The following is a 6,946-nucleotide window of genomic DNA, read 5'->3' as shown; positions in this document are numbered from 1 at the left end:
AGAGATCTTGATTCTGCTCCTCTCTGCGTATATTTATCATTAGAAGTGCTTTCTGAGTTTTAATTAAAGGATATATCAGATAGCCTCAAGAGACTGTATCCGACCCAGGGATGTTGTGCTAGTTCAATATATACATAGATGGAAGTAGAATTACTGAGATGTGATTACAGATCTAATTAGTTCTGCACATATATTATTTACTGATGGTCATGTAGCAGAGAGGGAAGATCCAGGCTGACTTGAGATGCACAGCAATTTTTTAGAATTGCTACTGGGAGAGGAACTTGGAAGCAAATTCCCCGTCTCTAAAACAGATTTGATCTGAAATTTTAGAGGGACTAACTTCTGAACTCCATGCTGCCATTTTTACAGGACTGCTTTCCTTAGAATTATTCTCTGGATTCCCAAGCAGTGGAGTGTGTCCAAAGAAGGACAGCAAAGAGGGTGAAGGGTCCAGAGAACAAGTCTGATGGGGAGGGACTGCAGGAGCTGGCATTGTGCACTCTGGAGAAAAGGAGGTCCAGCTCCCTGCAGCTTCCTGAAAGGAGGATGTAGCCAGGTAGGAGCTGGTCTCTTCTCCCTAGTAACAAGTGACAGGACGAGAGGAAATGGTCTCTTGGCCATAGGAAAGTTGCACCAGGGGAGGTTTGGATTGGATGTCAGGAAAAGTTTCTTCATGTGAAGGGTTGTCAAACATTGCAGCAGGCTGGCCAGGAAGTGATGGAGTCACAAACCCTGGAGGTATTTAAAAGATATGTAGGTTTGGCACTCGGGGTCATGGTCTGGGGCTGGCAGTGCTGGGTTAATGATTGGACTCAATGATCTTAAAGTCCTTTTGCAACCTAAATGATTCTAGGATTCTATGATTTGAGGTTTTTTTTGGCCTTGTCTAGCTGAGATATTTGAACAAAACTATTCTTTCATTCAAATTTCTGTACACAATTGTTCCAGAACGTTATTTTTAGCTTGTTAGTGAGACTTCTTTGTGTATATGATTCATATATACCACACTGCTGAGTACTCATATTTATTATTTATAAAGCCATGCATATTCCATGAAATGGACATTTCTCTGTCACCTTCATTGATGTCTGAAGTTTTATGGAGAAAAAAACAGCCCTAAAAACCAGCTTTTTATTTAAGATGGATAGGAAGGGTTCAAAACACAAGTTTTTTTTCCCCTTTAGATCCAAGTTACATCAAAGCTCTCAAGTTTTCTCATGGGGAGTAGGTAAAATTCTGCAAATTACCATGGGTTGATATTTGGATGCTTGCTCTGTATTCAAATTTCCCAGCTTCAACACAGCATAAATTTCTCACTTGGAAAAAATAAAAAAACATTTAATCATAAAAACATTCTTGTGATGCTCACAAGCTTGGAAACTATGATAATGAATATTATATAGAAGGGAAAACCTATAATGGAATTAAAATTAAGAAAAAAAAAAAAAAGCATTTCACTTCTTCTCTAAAGCCCTTCAACGTCCCAATGTAGTACATTTGGATTCTTTAGTAGATTAAACAAATAGCGATTACATTGGAAGGTCCATAGGATTAGACTTATGCCATATTATTCAGTTGAATGTAGTTTTAGAAGTGAGTTATTACAGGATTTTCATATTTTCTGCTTGCTTTGCCTTTATGCATCATTTAATTTAAAAGTGTTATCTAGCTGCTCTTAGTAAAGTTTTCACCTAGGAGAGATCTATGGGCTTTTGTGGGTAGCTCTTGTTCACTCCCTGGACGATCACTTATTTTAATGAGAGAAATAAACATGGTAGGAAAGGCTCTTAGGTGAATTGTTTCTATCTCAAAATAATTTCCTACATTTGTATCATCCTCAATGCAGCAAAACCAAAAAAAAAAACCTTTCATAATTTCTGTGATATACTGTTTTTAATAGCCTGGTTAAAGAGAAAGAATAAAACTGAAATGCCAGCTTTAGTGACTGAGCAGAGAACAGAGCAATGAAGATGGGTGGAGGTGGAGAGAATCAGGTTAAACCAGCTCAGTAACTTCTAAAGCCAGCACAGTGTTGGGGCACAATATGTGTGTGGCACCCACAAAAGAAGCTGTCCTGTAAATCTATTGCTTTAAATCCATTCATCTCTCAGGGGATTGCATGCAATTGATGTGGCATTGGAATAAATAAATGAACTCTCTGTTATTCTTTGCTTAGTAGACTATTATAGGGCTCATTGCTTCAGGCTGTTGACCAGCTTGTTGATGACATTTTTGTCCATGCATTTGGGAAAGGTGAATCAATATTGGTTATTAAGAGTTCTTTTGTTGCTGTGAGGCTCCCTTGCATATGGGATATGATCACACGAACAGCTACGATGCTCCCAGCTCTAATATTGATTCTATACATGAAACAGAAAGATAAACAGCAGAAGCCATCTTCTTGCCTCGCCCAAAAGGTTTGCTGTCCCCTGCTATAAATTATCATGGATCATTTTTAAGGGTCTATCTTCAGTTCATTGGAAAGAATTTTATTTTTTCAGATTAAAAAATTCCAGTCATGGGCATTGCCATTTATGTAGAAATGCTCAGTCATCTGTCTCTGTATTCTGTTTGGATGCTGTCTCATCCATGAAATATTCCTCCCTTGTCTTCTCAAGGTTGCACTCTGGATTATTTGATAATTTCTTTTCCCAGGAGCATGGGATTCATTTTCCCTAACTTTAGCATTGAAACCTTAGGTGTGTAGTCAAGAAATGGCTATCTGGGCCAGCTGTAGTCCGTGGAGGAGACCTCTCAATGAGCATTTGTAGTAGAAGATGTTTGTCTGAGATACAGAAGATAAATTGTCATCTTGAACATCAGTTCCCATTGCCAACATATGCAGTCTGGACAGCTAGCTGTGTCTAGGGGCTTACTTTTTAAACTAAAGAAAGATTAAACCCATCTTATTTAACATGGTCTTCTGAGATAGTACATAGGCCTAGGCGATATGCAAGGTGTAATGAATGGTGAATCAAAACAAGAAGGCTCAAAATTAGGCCATATACTTTAAAAAAAGGTATGCCAAAATATGAAGATTGTATTGACTCTGGCATGTAAAATAAACATATAAATATAATACCTATCTATCTATCTATCTATCTGCTGACTTAATACCTAGAAGGAAATGAATCCTAAGGAAATCTGAATGATTTGTTGTATTATTTCTGTCTACTTTAAATGCGGTGTTGTCCCTTCTACTATCTTACTTGAGATGACACATATATTTAATATATATTATTTTAGTCTGAAGGAAATAAAGGAATATGATCCCCATTTCACAGGTGACAAAGTGTGACAGGCCAACTAATGCCTGAATTTAGGCTCCTTTCTGATTCAATTTCAGTATTTTTAGATGACAACAAATTGAATAAACTTAGAAGGACTTATATTAGGGATTTGAGCTAATTTCCCACAATACAGCTTCACACACCAGATCCCCGTTTTTTTTTTCTTTTTTTTTTAATATATATTTATTGTATGAGGAAGTCTGCTGGCTCATCAGTCTTAGTTTAGAGAGAGAGCATTTTTCCCTTGGAAGAATTGCACTATCCTATTGGACACAACAGCAGCATTTACGTACACCTTGAATGTAGGCTGAATAATCATCCAGTTCTGAAAAGAAAAGTGCATAGAAATTACTTCTTTACTTTTGAGAGATGATACACAGGGATGTTTTAAAAAATGTATCTTCTTTCCTCCTGGGTTTTTTGGGGTGAGAAGTTTCCCTCTTCTCTCAATTCTGTCCAAAGTATTCTTAGTATCTTCCCTTTTCCCCTGAACATAATATTCTAAGGATTTCGACAGTGTATTTTTCCCTTTGATTATTTTTCTTCCTGTTTTGGCACCGCCAAATATTTCCACCACTATCTGCTTTTTAGTTTAATTCAGTAAGAATCTTAGTGTGATGAGTATTCTGGTTGTGATTTTTCTCCCTGTTGATTCAGTAGTTTCAAGAAAACTTAGTAATTTGTACCATCCCAACTTGATTTTTCTTTCTTTGCTGACCTGACATTATCACAGTGGCACACTTAACTAGTTTTAGATGGTAGAGAATCAGCAAAATCTCTGGTAGTCAGTGGAGTGCAGAACACAAAGCTTAGAGAGGGCCAGCCACACTGAAGACTCTGCTCTCCTTCTTACTCCCCATAGGAAGGAGATATGGCTTTGCTGACATGCCAGGAATGAGGTGTGAGGAGGCCAATGAGTCTTTAGCCAATTAATTAGATGCCAATGAGGAGTTAACTGCTGCAGAGGTATAGTTTAACAAGTATTTCAGGTAAGGATTACCTTTTTTTAATAACTCTGGAGCAGGCAGCTGCTGTTGCATAACTGCATTATGCATTTACATAAAAGCACAGATACTGGGAAAGTTTTGTTTTCATTCAGAGCCCAAATCAGCACAGGTCTTCCTAAATCTATGCTGCTGACATAAATACCTGTATCCATTGGGCATAGAATTAATCATACTTCTAACAACATGATCAGCAATTTCCCATTAATTTCAGTGAAGCTTGGGTCAAGCCTGAGTTAATTTCTTCCTTTGATTGCTATGATGTTGAATTTGTTAAGGATTCCTTCTGGTTTAGCTTCTTCTTCTCTGCTACCATAAGAATGATATGGTGAAAATGAGACTGTTTAGCTAGTACAGCCCAAATTGCATAATACCTATGGGCATATAGAAGCAACTTTGGGACTTCTTAATATTTTCTGCCAGTTTCTGTTAAGACTTTGAATTTAACACAGTCATGGCTTAGGACTGACTGGCAAGATTCATTCTACAGTGCTGGTTGAGAAAGAGAGAAGAATCCCCTTTTCCTCTTCATTTTTCAGTATTCAGCCTTTGGTAGGCTCCAACAGGGGACTTCCAGGTTCCCCTAAAGGTTTGAAATGTGTCAGCTCCAGAGACTTTCAGCAAGACCTGCAATCCCCTAAGACACTGCTAAAAAATCTCTCCTGAGTGCCTGTTTCTTTTTTGCCAGCGATGGTGGCAGGCTGCACATCTCTTCAAAGCAGGTCCTGTGGTCAGAAAGGTGCTTGCCTCCCCCTCCAAGGATGAATGTCTGTCAACAAGGTGGTTCATTGGCATTCTGCTGTGAAGATGGAAGAAATCTGCCTGTAGCGACACAGCACTGGCAAGGTCGGTGAAACAGAGAGAGAAAGAAAAGAGTTTGCAAGGCTTTTGCTCTCAGTGGGGGAAATTAAAGGTGGCTTGTGTTATAAAATATTAAATAGTGATTTAATCAGCAGTGAGATATGTAAGTGAGCTTAATTAGAAATACATATTATTCTTTGACTTTAAAGCACAAAATGAAAAATTAAAGCAATCTTAGAGGATATGTAATCAGCGAGGAATAATATGTTGGAAAATGAGCCTGATGTTGTAATTGGTGTATGCAATTAAAATTAATTAATTTTAGTTAGCATACATGCATGCAAATATGAAATCAACGAATTTCAGATATTAAACTCATAATTATAGTGATACTATTGCCAGAGCTAGTGACAGAGGAATTGACTTTTCAATGGCAAATACTTGCTCTTCAGATTTGAGGTCTGTTCTCTTTGCTATCATGTCAGGCTGAAACATAATGATTAAAGCTATTTGATCAGGCATGATTAAAAAAAAATGTTTAGATTCCCCCTCATTGTGACTTGCGCTTCCTAGCTTCTCAACTCTATCAGTTAAACTCACCTCTGGGGTAACTGCAAGACATTTTTTGATCAAGTGCAATTTAAGTTTAAGAAGTTCCCACCCACTCACTCACTGGTTGATAGACTTCCCCCTCCCCAGCCCCTGCCAGATTGCTCTCTCTGTCTCTTTGCTAATATAGTCTTGAGGAGATGTGCTGTAAGCCAACTCATGGAATGATCTGGCTTTGTGAAAAATATCTTCTCTCTGCTTCCTCTGCAGATTCTCTAATAACTGTTCACCAAACAAAGCGATTTTCTTTATTTCACCTACAAATAAAACCCTCAATGCTTGCAACAAAATTATTCCAGTGTATTAAATTCCAGTGTAAGGAAATTGTACAGAGTAGCAGCCCTCTCATCTCTGGTCAAAATTTGCTTCAAGTCTTTCCAGTTCCTCTCTTTGGAGACTGACAACATACTGTTATAAAAGCTCCTGCTTTTCCAAAAGTCATCCAAGGTAACGTAGGAGCAATTGTAACACTGAATGATTATACTGCTACCAAAATGAATAAAAAGTCTAAAATGACAGAAGTACCAATGACTACAGCTATTATTAAACATTAGAGAGGGTACATTATGCTTTAACATTTTTTGATCAATTTTAGCCTAGAAATCAGCACCACACTAATCCCCTTCAGATTATACACGCAACCCAAAACAGAAAGCGGACCCCTGTTGGCTTAAAGTGTCATTAAAATAAAAGCTTTTAAAACAGCTTTAAAGTAAACTTCCTTGTTCTCCCATGGTACAAACATACCTGTAAGGAGAATTCAAGGACATTCGCTGAGAGAGATGGAAAGGAAAGAAGTGCTGATGAGTGAAAAGGAGGGCAGAGCTCCCCTGCTTCAGTCTCTGCATACCTGCATAACCAGCACGCCGTATTCTGCCATGCCTTTGTTTATCATTTACTCCAGTGTTCTTTCCTGCTCTGGCAGCAGTCTTTTCACTGAAAATATATTTCCTTACTAAAGCCCCCAGTGTTTAAAAACAGCCATTTCTCATATGGAGTATCCGTGAAGGTTTGCCCAGGTTACAGGAGCAAGGTGCATGGAGAGGGTGCAGTAATCCCTGAGGGGCAATTAGGCAGGTAGTGCTGCCTGTACACCTTTGTGCTCAGCCTGTCAATTTGGTGAGGAGACATGAAGCTGCATTTACTCTGGCTTCCTCTGCCTATTTCAGGTACCTGTAGGTTTTTATTTCTACATCCCTTCCCTCTCATTTGCACTGTAGCCTGTTGGTGTGCACACTG

At 38.4% G+C, this 6,946-nt stretch overlaps 1 long non-coding RNA gene across 1 annotated transcript; it reads left to right on the top strand.

The window, feature by feature from the left end:
* Window positions 1-4,159: 4,159 nt before the first annotated feature.
* LOC117243887 lies at window positions 4,160-6,357 on the top strand. Its single transcript, XR_004495870.1, has 3 exons — window positions 4,160-4,282; window positions 5,017-5,143; window positions 5,918-6,357. It is a non-coding gene; the product is annotated as an uncharacterized LOC117243887 (long non-coding RNA).
* The last annotated feature ends 589 nt before the right edge of the window (window positions 6,358-6,946 follow it).

Source organism: Parus major, chromosome 2 (assembly GCF_001522545.3).
Source record: "Parus major isolate Abel chromosome 2, Parus_major1.1, whole genome shotgun sequence".
NCBI classification, from domain to species: domain Eukaryota; kingdom Metazoa; phylum Chordata; class Aves; order Passeriformes; family Paridae; genus Parus; species Parus major.
The sequence above is the reverse complement of the archived record's forward strand: the minus strand, read 5'-3'. Positions and strand labels throughout refer to the sequence as shown.